The sequence below is a fragment of the Canis lupus genome, chromosome 21, assembly GCF_011100685.1.
Source record: "Canis lupus familiaris isolate Mischka breed German Shepherd chromosome 21, alternate assembly UU_Cfam_GSD_1.0, whole genome shotgun sequence".
Classification (NCBI taxonomy): Eukaryota; Metazoa; Chordata; class Mammalia; order Carnivora; family Canidae; genus Canis; species Canis lupus.
Genome location: NC_049242.1, coordinates 49,655,229 through 49,669,365, shown reverse-complemented (window position 1 = coordinate 49,669,365; position 14,137 = coordinate 49,655,229). Strand labels below are relative to the sequence as shown.

The 14,137-nt window shown below is 36.1% G+C and overlaps 1 protein-coding gene, 1 long non-coding RNA gene and 1 other non-coding gene across 4 annotated transcripts in view; 2 read left to right on the top strand and 1 right to left on the bottom strand.

Moving 5' to 3' along the window:
• The window catches only part of METTL15 (methyltransferase like 15), a 238,330-nt gene that overhangs the window by 40,737 nt on the left and 183,456 nt on the right, over window positions 1-14,137 (bottom strand). The window lies entirely within an intron of this gene.
• Window positions 1-14,137, top strand: part of LOC119865039 — a 90,369-nt gene that overhangs the window by 39,655 nt on the left and 36,577 nt on the right. The gene's annotated exons all lie outside the window — the stretch shown is intronic.
• Window positions 10,442-10,547, top strand: LOC119865096. Its single transcript, XR_005375956.1, has one exon. It is a non-coding gene; the product is annotated as a U6 spliceosomal RNA (small nuclear RNA).

Genomic DNA, 14,137 nt, shown 5'->3' with positions numbered 1-14,137 from the left:
GTCCCCTCATTCTTTATCAAGTGCCCCAAAAGTCCTGCGAATTGCATAAGCAACAACTATAAAATATGACTCACGGCATTTTTTTTTCACTGAGTAATGCAATTAACACGGTAATATTGTAGCCACTATTTTGAAAAAATTCTTATTAACATTTATTAACTGCTAGCAGAGAGATTTTTTTAACTGGAAGAAAAAGATTCAAGATGTCCATTATAGCTTTTAACAAACCGAACAATGTGCCCTTTTCTCAAAGTATGATGTGTCTGTTCCAAATGATGTCGTTTAAAAATACAACAGAGTATTTCATTGGGTAAAAAATTGGTGGCTAAGATAATTTGGGATTTTTTTAATTCAATGGCATGAAAACTGTTATTCCACAAATGAATGCACACAAGAAATAGCTTACCAGAAGACTCTTGCTAAAGAAGTGTCTATAAAATAGTTGCTGTGTGTAAGCTATAGTTTTGGCAACTGGTCTTAAAGGTTATTCAGTTAAATGTTCCATGATACCTGAATAAGACAGAAATGTTTTATAGTGGTGAAGGGGTTGGGAGAGGAAGATTCTTACCCCCCTTAAAAAAAAAAAACTAAGGTATTTATCCAAAGGATACAAAGGGGCACCTGCACCCCAGTGTTCACAGCAGCAGTGTCCACAATGGCCTAACTGTGGAGAGAGCCCGGATGTCCATTGACGGATGAATGGAGAAAGAGGATGTGGTGTACATATTCAATGGAATACTGCTCAGTTATCAAAAAAATGAAATCTTACCATTCGCAAAGATGTGGGTGGAACTAGAGGGTACAATGCTAAGTGAGATAAGTCAGTCAGAGAAAGACTGATAGCATATGATCTCACTTACATACGGAATTGAAGAAACAAAACAGATGAACATCAGGGAAGAGAAGGAAAAATAAAATAATATGAAAACTGAGACGGAGGCAAACCATAAGATACACTGAACTCTAGGAAACAAACTGAGGGTCGCTGGAGGGAGGTCAGTAGGGGGGTGGGGTAACTGGGTGACGGGCATCAAGGAGGGCACGTGATGTGATGAGCCCTGGGTGTTATATGCAACAGATGAACCACTAAATTCCACCTCTGAAACGAACAAAAACAAAAACAAAATAATCATGTGCTTCAAATATCTTTCGCCGTAACCATCATTCCTGGCTTCATATATACTGTGCTTATTTGTTTCCTGGCCAAGAATGCATTGATTTACCCAGAATATATACTCATCTTTTAATGCTGATCAGAGGGGCAAGCCTGGTGTAGACAGCCTGAAGCAATTTTTAGAGAGGACGCTAGCATGAATTAGTTTGATTCTGGATGTGGTTACAAAGATCTGTTTTGGTTATTTTATTTTTAAAGCTTTTTATAGCTCTGCCAAATTCATTGGCCCTTTAGGGAAGACGAATAACACGATGCAGCTTCTTCTGAGTCAGGGCCACCGCGCTGCATGATTTCAGGGGCCATGGCTTGTGTCCTTTCCAATGTGAGATGTAATACAATAGAAGGAAATAGACTGTTCATTCATATCCTCTCAGATAGGGTTGGGAGAGAGGATTTTCGAAGATGAAGAACTGATCGCTGCTCTAACAAAGCCAGATATACAGAAAGATTGGCATTTATTCTAGGCTTAAAATTGTGCTGTCCAGTACAGTAGCCACTAGACACCTGTAGCTACTGCATTATTGAAATGTTGTTAGTCCAAATTGAGATGTGCTCTAAGTGTAAAACACATACCAGATTTCAAAGACTTAGTACAAAAGAAGGAATATATCTTATTTTTTTATATTGATTCCATGTTGAAATATATTGGATATATTAGTTTAAATAGAGTACACTATTAAAATTGATTTGAACTGTTTCATTCTACTTTTCTCAAGGTGACTTCTCAAAGTTAAACATTACAATGTGGCTCAAGTCGGTGGATTGCATTATATTTTCATTAGACAGCACTACTCTAGAATATTTGATCTACTCATGTCCTCAGAAGTGATTTTATCTCTTCTATTCTTTGTGCCTAGTGCACAACTGCTACAGGAACTCAGAAGAGCCTTGTTGGGACACTAACCAAGTTGGCTGATGCCAAAAATTGGGGTCCTCAAAAACAATGTATGGAGCTTGAACCACCCGGGAATGAAGGAACCAGGTAAAGTTAAAAGGTAGAAATTGTTGGGCAGCCTGAGTGGCTCAGTGGTTTAGCACCACCTTCAGCCCAGGGCATTATCCTGGAGACCCGGGATCGAGTTCTGCGTTGGGCTCCCTGCATGGACCCTGCTTCTTCCTCTGCCTGTGTCTCTGCCTCTCTCTGTGTGTCTCTCATGAATAAATAAAATCTTTAAAACAAAAAAATGGTTGAAATTGTCAGCCTTTATCCTTAGATGTTTCAGAGTCAAATTTGGGAAATGTGGCTTGAACTGAGATATTTTTCTAGTGCTAGAGTCACTGAACTGGAGCCCGTGATAGGCATGAGGGGATTTAATAGCCCCTTGATATTATACAAAATTAGTCTGTGTGTGCTTTTTTCTTTCGAAAGGATCTATTTTTGATTAGATTCTCAAAGGAGACCATAGCTTCAAAAATATTAAGGATCCTGATTCTACTTTTTTAGAAAAGATTTATTTATTTTAGGGAGACAGAGAGAGAGAGAGAGAGAGCACATGCAGTTGAGTAGGAGAAAGAGCAGAGGGAGACAATCTCAAGTAGATTCCCTGCTGAGCTCGGAGCCCAACATGGGCTCCATCCCATGACTCTGAGATCATGACCTGAGCCAAAATCAAGAGTTGGATGCTTAACCAACTGCCACACAGGTGCCCCTCCTAATTCTACTTTTTAATTTAATTGTTTTTGTTTTATGTTGAGTCATATAAATTCTTTTTGTTTTTTAAATATTTATTTATTTGAGAGAGCAAGGGAGACAGAAAGAGGGAGAGAGAGCACAAGCAAGGGGAGGGGCAGAGGGAGAGGGAGAAGCAGAGTCCCTGCTGAGCAGAGAGCCCGACATGGGGCTCGGGCTCCATCCCAGGACTCTGGGAATAAGACCTAAGCCGAAGGCAGATGCTTAACTGACTGAGCCACTCAGGTGTCCCGAATTGTATAAAATCTTTACATACTTTGGATATTAACCCCTTATCAGATATACCATTTGCAAATATCTTTTCCCATTAAGTTGCCTTTTTATTCTGTTAATAGTTCCCTTCACTGTGCAAAAGGTTTTTATTTTGGTGTGATCTCATTTATTTTTGCGTTTGTTTCCCTTGCCTAGGGAGATATATCTAGAAAAATGTTGCTAAGGCGAATGTCAAAGAGATTACTATATTCTCTTCTAGGAGTTTCATGGTTTCAGGTCTCACATTTAGTTCTTTAGTCCATTTTGAGTTTATTTTTGTGTATGGTATAAGAAATGGTCCATTTTTATTTTTCTGCAGGTAGCTGACCAGTTTTTTGGCCTTGTATATTCTTGCCTCCTTTGTCATAGGTTATTGATCATGTAAGTGTTGGTTTATTTCTGGGCTTTCTATTCTGTTCCATTGATCTGTATGTCTATTTTTGTGCCAGTACCATACCGTTTTGATTACAACAGCTTTGTACTTTAGTTTGAAAATTAGTATTGTGACACTTCCATCTTTGTTCTTCTTTTAGAAGATGGCAGGATCATTTGGGGTTCCATAAAAATGCTAGGATTATTTGTGAATAATACTATGGTATTTTGATAGGGGTTGCACTGAATCTATAGATTGCTTTGGGTACTATGAATATTTTAACAATATTGGCTCTTCCAATCCATGAGAATGGAATATCTTTCCATTTGTGTTGTCTTCAATTTCTTTCATTAATGTTTAATCATTTTCAGAGTACAGGTACAGGTCTTTCACCTCCTTGGTTAGGCTTATTCCTAGATATTATTAATAGACATTTTTCCAAAGAAGATACAGAGATGGCTACCAGGCACATGAAAAGATACTCAATATCACTCATCATCATGGAATTGCAAATCAAAACCAAAATGAGGTATCTCTGTCAGAATGGTTAGGATAAACACACACACACACACACACACACACACACACACACACAAGAAATAACAAGTATTGGCAAGGATGTGGAGAAAAAGGAAGCCTTATGCACTATGGGTGGAATGTAAATTGGTGCAGCTACTATGAAAAAGAGTTTGGAGATTCCTCAGAAAATTAAAAATAGAAATACCATACGATCCATTAATTCCACTACTGGGTATATACCCCCCAAAAATGAAGACACTCATTCAAAAAGATATATGCATCGTATGTTAACTGCAGTATTATTCATAATAGCCCAGATAAGGAAGTAACTAAGTGTCCACTAATAAAGAAGATGTGGTATATATACACAATGGAATATAACTCTACCATAAAAAAAGAATGAGATCTTGTCATTTGCAACAACAGGGATGGAGCTAGCGAGTATTATAAATGAAATAAGTCAAGACAGAGAAGACAAATACCATATAATTTTACTTATATATTGAATCTAAAAAACAAGACAAATGAACAAACAAAAAGCAGAAACAGACTCAAATACAGAGAACAAACTTGTGGTTGCCAGAGAAGTGAGGGTGGGGTGGGGGAGGGGCAAAATGGGTGAAAGGGAGTGGGAGGTGCAGGATTCCAGTTAAGGAATAATTCATGGGGATGAAAGGTACAGCATAGGGAATACAGTCAATGGTACTGTAATAGTGGTGTGGTGACAGACGCCCCTACACTTGTGGTGAGCACAGCGTAGTAGAGAGCTGTTGAGTCATCCACTATGATGTACACCTGAAACTACTGTAATGTTGTGTGTCAACTGCACTTCACTTAACAACAACAACAAGAATCTAAATTTTAGGATGAAATGGCTCATTCAGAAGGGGTATCTTATCATTCTTGTCAGGTAGTCATCCATGTCTATGCCTATGAGCCTTCTTAACATTGCGGACACCTATATACACGCATCATGAAAATGAAAGTTCATGGGGCTCAGTGAACAAGATAACCAACAATAAGGCGAAGACATCAAGACTATCAACGGCATTAAAAGGAAAGGCACCTAGTGTTGATATGTCCCAGGACACTAAGCTATTGATGATTCAGCACAAAATTCCTGTAGTGCTCACACTAAATCTTCGCTATAAATCCAATTCTGCTTGAAAGAAGAAAATTTCATTTACTTATTCATTCTTTTGTGTTCTCAATATTTTAATCTCAACTACAGAATTTAACCCCTTATATTCTAACCCCTCAGAATTTACATGTCTATGTCTCAGTTTACAATGTGGCTCTTTAAGAACAAGGGGCACAACTTTTTTTTTTTAAATCTTTTATCCTCAGCACCTAACAAGTGGATGTTCAATAGATGTTAAGTAAAATAATCAATTAAAGGTTGTTGCCTGACTTCTACACATCTCAGAATAAAAGGTGATCTATGAAACAAATACAGCTTTAAAGATTAAAATTTAATAGAAGGCTAGAATTATGTAGTTTTAGCCAAATCAACCAAATTCAGGATTTGACCTTGTTCAACATTCACAAATTGAACTAACCTGTAGAAGGACTCACACAGATTATAGCTGTGATCCACTTTTCCAGGCCTAAACAGTGCTGATTCATTCACCACAGTTGGTTTGCAAGTGAAGGAAACAAACTTTTAAGTTAGAGAAATATAAGCAGTCTTAGATCTGGGAGTCATCAGGAAATGTTTGATATTTTAAAGAACTGACTGAAAGTTAAACAGGTTAATGTGACATTTCAAAGGGATTTTGAAATTCAATAGCTTTCTCTAGCAGCTGATGTTTATTCTCTGGTTGTAAGGCAAATGTTGAATTTCTTCAAAGGAACAATGATAGATTCTAGAATAACTAGATAGGTTCAACGTTCATTATAGGTTTTTTCTTCTTCCCCGTGACCCTTCCACACCATGAAAAATATATGTGTATACATAACAGGAAATGGGAAAACCATCTGGCTGGCTCTAAAAACATGGTTTTCTTCGTAACCAAAGGGGTTTTTGTGTGAAAATAATTTTATAGATACAGACGTAGATATGGTACCATTAAAAAGAGAAAAGAAGAATCATAAAGAATATGTGTAAATCCAGAAAAAGGACTTTTTTTCCCTTACCATATCAGCACTGTGCAGGAAATGAAAGTTCCGTGGGTTGGATAGTCCCTCTTAGATGGATATATTCAAATCTAGTTAGAAAGACTAATGACAAAGACATGTGATCTCTACTTTGATAAGTTTGAGGAGCTTATTTTATTACTTAGAAACTAGATATGTATGGTATTATAGTGCATGTAAAATAATTCATAAATGTTTATTAAGATCAGTAAACAAGGAAAATTAAAGAACATATTTTAAGGAATTATTAAACATTTAGGTGAAATGATACTTAAAAGTCATTTATTCTAAATTTGTATTGCTTTAATGGTAAATTCGATCTAAATTGATTTCATTTTTTAAAAAAAGTGATAGGGAAGAGAAGGGAAGGAATATAACAGCTTATAGAATCCAAGAATGGGTCACACATTGGAGCATGTGACTCTTGATCCTAGGGTTGTGGGTTCAAGCCCCATGATAGGTGTACAGATTATTTTAAACTAAAACATGAAAAAAAAAAGTAGTGGAAAAGTATCATTTCCATGATACAACCAAATCATGGAAAGGGCATGGATGAAGGTGGGCTTCCAGAACAACTGAGATCTGGTATGGGAATGTTCCCAGAGGTAGCGCTCCAGTTCCTATCTTTTTATTATCTGTCTGCAATTTAGTAACTCTTTTTTTACATGATGGGAACGTGTGCTCCTAAGAGTTCTTCAGTTTTACATCTTTCAGATATTGAAGAGAAACCAAGAGATTTGTTTTTCACATTAAATCAAATAATTTTAAGAAAAGAATGCATTATTTCTCTAGATTAGATCAGTCCCTTGTAGCCAGGATTAATCTAGTTTGCATCAGAGTCCTCCTCTGGACCAATTAATTGTGACAAGAACAGAGCAAGAGGTTTGGGAAGGGGAGGTGGTCATGGAATAACATGACAGCTTGCAAAGTAGCCATGTAAAGGAGAGTCAGCTCTAGAAGAGATGGAGGGTATGCTGGAATGTCTCATAGAAATTCCATCATTTTGCAAGTAAGTAAGCAAAGAGATGAATTGGTTTGCTTTAGCTTATATGACAAACTAGAAAAACAGCCAGGACTCAACTAATGAACATAAAAAGGTAAATATTGACTGCTTTGGCCATAAATGGATTACGTGCTATATATACTTATTTAGGTTTAATACAATCTCCTTATAAAAAAGGTATTAAAGTATTAAGGTATAATAGGCATTCAGATGAGAAAACTGAATTTCAGAGATTACATAAAATTTCTAAGGCTACACTGCTACTTAGCATCAGCGCTAGGATTTATACACAGGTCTGTCAGATTCCAAAATCTGTGCTCTTTAAAAATAATAACAACTACATTGTTTTTATAAGCAGATATGTGCTTATTATAGTCACATTGTGCTCTGTTAAGACAGAATGAATAAATACCCAAATTCCTCCACCTAGAATTTAACATGATTAACAAAGAATATCTTTCATATATCACTTAGATCAGCAAAGTTTTTTTACAAAAAGGACACATCAGATGTATCTTTTTTTTTTTTTTTTAGATTTCTTTATTTTAGGGAAAGAGAGAGAGAGAGCATGAACAAGGGGAAGGACAGAGGAGAAAGAGAATCCCAAGCAGACTCTGTGCAGAACACAGAACCCAACATGGGGCTGATCTGAGGACCCTGAGATCATGACCTGAGCCAAAACCAAGAGTCAGCTCCCCAAATGACTGCACCCGCCAGGCACTCTTATTTTTAAATAAAAATAGACATTTAATTTTACTTGAATTTAACTGAAAAGAAATTAGAGTGAAGAACTGCTGAATCTAGATTTTTTTTTTTACTACAAAAGAACATCCCCCCCCCCTTTTTTTAAAGGAATTCAGGTTTATTTTTAAAGAAGCTCCAACAAGCAAATTTGTGTGGAAAAAAGGTAGAGATTTGTACAGACCCTAGTATTGTTTATCTGGTCTCTGACCATTCTGTACCTACTAGCAGTCCCTGTGGCTTACTTAGCACAGTTCCAAAAAAACTGCTCATGGTGGAAAGACTTCACAAGTCACTGGTATGTGTATAGTTCAGTCATTCCTATCTGCAGCACTACTGGCCCTGCTCTAGCTGGCGGAGGTGGCTGCCTAGCGAAGGGCTCTATGGTGTCACGGTGTCAGAGACAGCTGGCTTCTCCCTCACAGACATGCTGGTAAGCTCCTTCTAGCAGCACCGTGGTTGCAGCAGGCCTAGCCTCAGAATCTGCTCATCTCAATCCAAAGCTTTCAGAGCGGTGTTTCCCTACCAGGGGTCAGCTGCTAACATCATTCATTAGCGTGAAATTCCTCTAATTAAGGAAGCCCTTAATTACAATTATGAAATATACAAAAAGATTGGAATTTTTTTTTTAAGATTTTATTTGGGAGAGAGAGAGCAAGCACAGGCACAAGCAGGGGGAGGGGCAGAGGGAGAGGGAGCCTGACCCCAGGACCTTGAGATCATGATTGGAGCCAAATCAGAGGCTTAACTGACCGAGCTGCCCAGATGCCCTTTGAGGTTGGAATGTTTTTAAAAGAAACTGTTTCAAATTTTGAACAGTATTGACTCCTTGCTCTAAAAATAAGGAAATTGGTGCACTTATACTTCCCTATATTTTGACCTCTTAACCTCATAATTTTGGTTAAGTTCTGTTAATTTTACATTTTCAAGACTTAAGCTTGTATTCTGTTCTGTAGCCGTATTCCCTGGTTGTTTACTCTTAGATCTGTATTGACATGGATACATGGAAGCTTAGCCAAGCTTAGCACAGTATCCTTCACCAAACCTCTCCCTTATTGACTTTTTGTTTTTGTTTTTCATATCTTAGTTTGCTTTATTTCATCATCAAATAGTTCTTCTCCAAGAATAGCTCACATGAACCATATTCCTAGAGAAAGCCTGCTGCCTTTGATCCCGGTTCCCAACAGGTTTTAAAATGCTGTTTTAGGAAGTTTTGAGGCCTATTGAATCTGTAGCTTAATGTCTTTCATCAGTTTTGGAAAAATTCTCAGCCATTCTCTCTTCAAATGACTTCTCCTTTTTTTGTCTTCTTTTCTCCTTTTGGGGTTCCAATTATACATGAACTAGACCTTTATTATAACTCCTATGTCACTTATAGTTTTTATGTTTTCTGTCTTTTGTCTCCCCATACATTATTCTGGATATTTCCTTCTAAACTATCTTCCAGTTCATGATTTATCTTTAGTTGGGCATAATTTGCTCTTTAATTAATCCACTGAATTCTTAAGTTTGAGAACTACATCTTTCAGTTGTATATTTTCAGTTTTTTTTTTATTTCCTTGAACATATTTATAGCATTTTTCTGCATACACCATGAATATTTTTAAATTATCTGTATTTTTATCCCTCTTAAAAACCATGCCTTGTCTTTTCATGACTGGTTATTTTCTGGTTCAGGAATTGATAATAAACATGAAAAATTATAGAAATTATTTGTGTGCAAGATTTTTTTTTTCCCCAAGAGAGTATTTAAAATTGCTTTGGTCAAGCTTAGGGACTCTAGAATCTATTTAATCCAGTTTCAAGGACTAAGATGATTTGAAACTGAATTTCAGTTCTTTCAAGATCCAGTTGGCTTTGAGTTCACCTGTACTCTGCAGTAAGATTGTCAAAAGTTCTGTTCTCTTTTTTGGCTGCCTCTTCTGGAATTGGCAACTGGCAATCACAAATGCTAGTTCTTTAGGTTCTTCTCCCAAATACTTTTTACTACCTTACTAGCTTTCTAATGTTTTCAAATAGGCATCTGATTTAATACAAAAACAAAGTTTTTTTTTTTTTTTCTAAATTGTCTAATGTTTCTTAGTAGGATAGTTGGTTCAAGTTATTGTCTGACAATACCAAAGCTGAAGTCCTGCTTACTATATACTTTAATCTGATGTCAAGTTTAGCATCCAGAAAGACTCCAATCTCTATTCCTTCCACTGTTATATATTGTTGTTATATTGGCAAGACACTCATCCCTCAGAAATGCTCCAGAAATGATCACAGAGTGATTTCATAGTACTGCCTTTGCTAAATGTAGTCCTTCATTCAGACTACCTACACCATGAGAACAAATCACATGAGATATGGTCTGGCTTAATGGGACAGAGGAAGAGAATCTAGTGAAGGAATCAGAGTGTGAGACAAATAAAGCTATAGAAGTAGTGGTTTTAGAGACTGCAATGGAGAACAGGTTTTTATGGAAAGATAGATCAATATTATCAAACACTGTAGAGACAAAGTAAGTCAAGAGGGAAAAATATTGGGTCTGGTAATTAAGAGGTCACCATTGTGCTTAGTTCAGCAGCACATACACTGAAATTCAAATGATAGATGAGATTAGCATGGCTCCTGGGCTAAGGATAACATGCAAATTTGTGAAATGTTACATTAAAAAAATTGAGACGAACAGTAATCCTTAAGTGAACAGTTTCTATAGACAATATGCTGCATTAGATAATTGAGAGACAGGTGAGGAGTTGGAGGTAGTGTAGACTTTAAGAAGGCAAGTTATGAAAGAAAAAAAAATGATGTGTGTGGTATTTTGGTAAGGAAAACAGAGTCAAGGAGAGATTTTGTTCCTTGTTTTGCTTTTAGAGTAGGGCAATTTTGAGTATGTTTGTAGACTATAGGAAAGATACCAGCGGAGAACAGATTAAAGACTGGAGGGGCAAACAAAATTAATTGAACTAAGTCCCAGAGAAAACAGAAAAGGAGCAAAGTTAATCTCTCCACTGAGATATAGGAGTACAAAAGAGAGATAAAGGACAAGATTTATAGATGCTTGAAATAAAGATAAGGAGGTGGGAACTACATGGATTCAGTTTTGTAGTATCTGTTTCTATGGTGCTATAAAAAAGGTCATCAACTCATTCTAAGTGTAAACAGTCCCCTTACCTTCCACTAGTTATTTTCCCTTTAACATCTGCAACACACGCTTTTAGTTCTTCTCATTGGCTTTAAAGTGCAGAAGAAACTTTTTTATACTCCTATAGCAATCTTCTATCTCTTACTTCATGAAGTACTCATTTCCCCTTGCCCCATCCCCAAATGTATTTTGAAGAATCTTAATATAAGGACCACGTAGGTTGGCTACTTACTGACATGGAAGTGTAGGAGGATACTTCATCCAACCTAAATGAAGGCAAAATAACAACTTTTTTTTTCTTTCCCATTGCATTTTCTTATAAATGGAAACTCCATAAGAGCAATGACTGCGTTTTATATGCTCTGTCAATATATTGCAAACACTGGGGGTATTAAATAAATAATAAATGGGGATAACGTTTCCAAATAACAAAGCTGACTATAACCCAAGTCACAACTGCTAGCAGCAGAGGCTGAACTTAAAATTACCAAGAGTAAAGCATGCATATCTTTAATCATGATGTCCAGAAATGTGAGTTACATTTTGGTAATTATAACTTTCAGTTAGCTCATAAATATTTATTGAGTATTTTCTATTTGATTCATAGCAACCTGATGAGAAAGTACCAATACTATTCTCATCTGAAAGTGAAATAAATGAGGACTCAAGAGATTTAAAGAGTATGCCCAAGTTCATGTATTCAGCTAATATATGCAGACCTGGAATTCAAACTTGTTTTTCTGAGTCCAAAGCCAGTAAGTGTAATTTACAATTCTATACAGGCTCCTCCTCAAGTTAGCGTCTGTAAGAGTTGGATGATAATATTTTCCTTGTGAAGGAATAAGGAATTTTACTATTTGATTGTTTAACAATGCAAATTCCACTCTGTGCAGGGCAGACAAGTATATTGGCCAAAGCATAAAGATGGAGTTTAACGGACAGAAGCAATTATCCAAGAATGAGAAACGGAGCATGTTCTATCATTTGATTTCACCTTCGTATTTTAGTGCCTGGGCAATGATATATTTAATAAGGCATGAGCTAATGGTTAGAAAACTTGTTCAGTATTTAAGGTAAACAATTGCTTAAGGAAATGTGACATTACCAAAAAGACAACCTTCTTCTTTGCTTATCAGAGCATTATATTTATTTACTTTATTGTCCAACAATTTTGGTAGACTATAAGAAAACAGTAAGAGGCCAAAAAGTCTGTGAAGAATTTTAAGGTCCATCTAAATAACAGATGTTATGAACTATCACCATTGCATCTTAAGTAATTAATTCTATCGAACTTTTTAATGTTTTGGGAAATTTATGCTGTAACCAGGCTTATAAAAATAATTTATATTTAAACTTTCTCTTAGTATTCCTGCAGATCATGCTGTGTGTTACCAAACATTAGTTGGAAATAGTAGCTCTAAACAGATGAAATTGGAGGAAATAATATAAAAATAGTTATGCTTGTTATACAATCCAGCCTCTTTAGAATATGATGCTGATTTTTACAAACCATGCTTCATTCAACATCGAACATATGGCATTGTGGTTCTGAGAAAAAATATATCTCTGATCAAGATTTCTATCACTAAATTTATATTTATGAGGCACTTCACAAAATGCCCTTTTATTCTTTAATGCTTACTCCTTTCTATTATAGAATGTTGCTTACACACACAAATCTATGAGAGTAATACAGCAATCACAGGAACTCAAAAGAAAAGTAGCTCAATTAAAATAATTACACAATTGTGACCATAAGCAATTTGTTAATTCTTATCCATTACAAAGAATCTAACAGGTAGGGCTTAGTTCATGAGAGGACATGTTAATATTGCCTCATACTCCTTTGTCTACTGTAGATTTGAAGCATAATGCCACCTCAGTTGGCATAAGAAATTCATAGATAATGTGAACAGAGAAAGTGAAAGGGAGTTTAAAAGCAAGAACAAATCAAAAGCTTCTATTTTTAATTTCATCCTTTTGCTATGAGTAAAGCAAATATGTTTAGGCCAGGGTCCCACTGAGGAGGAGCCGTCTTGTCATCTGTTAAACCAAATATTCTATAAACATGTGCAAATGGCCCTAAGTAAGTCTAAACTATAAAGTTAAAATAAAATAAAAAAGAATAACCAATAAAGGATTAATGCCCTAAATATATAAAGAACTTAAAATAAAATAAAAAAGAATAACCAAAAAAGATTAATGCCCTGAATATATAAAGAACTTATACAATTCAGCACCAAAACAAATAATTCAATTAAGAAATGGGTACAGGACCTGAATATACCTTTTTCCAAAGAAGATATACAAGAAAAAATGCTCAGCATCACTAAGGCTTAGGGACATGGAAATCAAAATCACAGTGAGATACTACCTTACACCTGTCAGAATGTCTAGTATCAAAAAGACCAGAAAAGAAAGAAAGAAAGAAAGAAAGAAAGAAAGAAAGAAGAAGAAAGAAGAAATGAAAAAAAAGAAAGAAGAAAAAAAGAACAGAAAGAATGAAGGAAGGAAGGAAGGAAGGAAGAAGGAAGGAAGGAAAGAAAAAAGAAAGAAAGAAAGAAGAAAGAAAGAAAGAAAGAAGAAAGAAAGAAGCAAAGAAAGAAAAAGAAAGAAAGAAAGAAAGAAAGAAAGAAAGAAAGAAAGAAAGAAAGAAAGAAAGAAAAGAAAAGAAAAAAGGTGCGAGGGCACCTGGTTGGTTCAGCAGTTGAGCATCTGCCTTCAGCCCAGGGTGTGACCCCAGAGACCCGGGATCGAGTCCCACATCAGGCTCCCTGCATGGAGCCTGCTTCTCCCTCTGCCTGCGTCTCTGCCTCTCTCTGTGCCTCTCATGAATAAATAAATTAAAAACAAAAAACAAAAAGATCAGAAATAACAAGTGTTGGTGAGGATGCAGAGAAAAGAAACCCCACAGGCACTGCTGGTTGGTGTAAAAACAGTCTGGAGGTTCCTCAAAAATTAAAATAGAAATGCCACATAACCCAGTAATTCCACCACTGTATATTTATCCCCCCAAAATGAAAACACGAACTCAAAAAGACATGTGTTCTCTATGCTTACTGCATTATTTACAACAGCCAAGTTATGGAAGCGACCCAAGTGTCCACCAATAGATGATG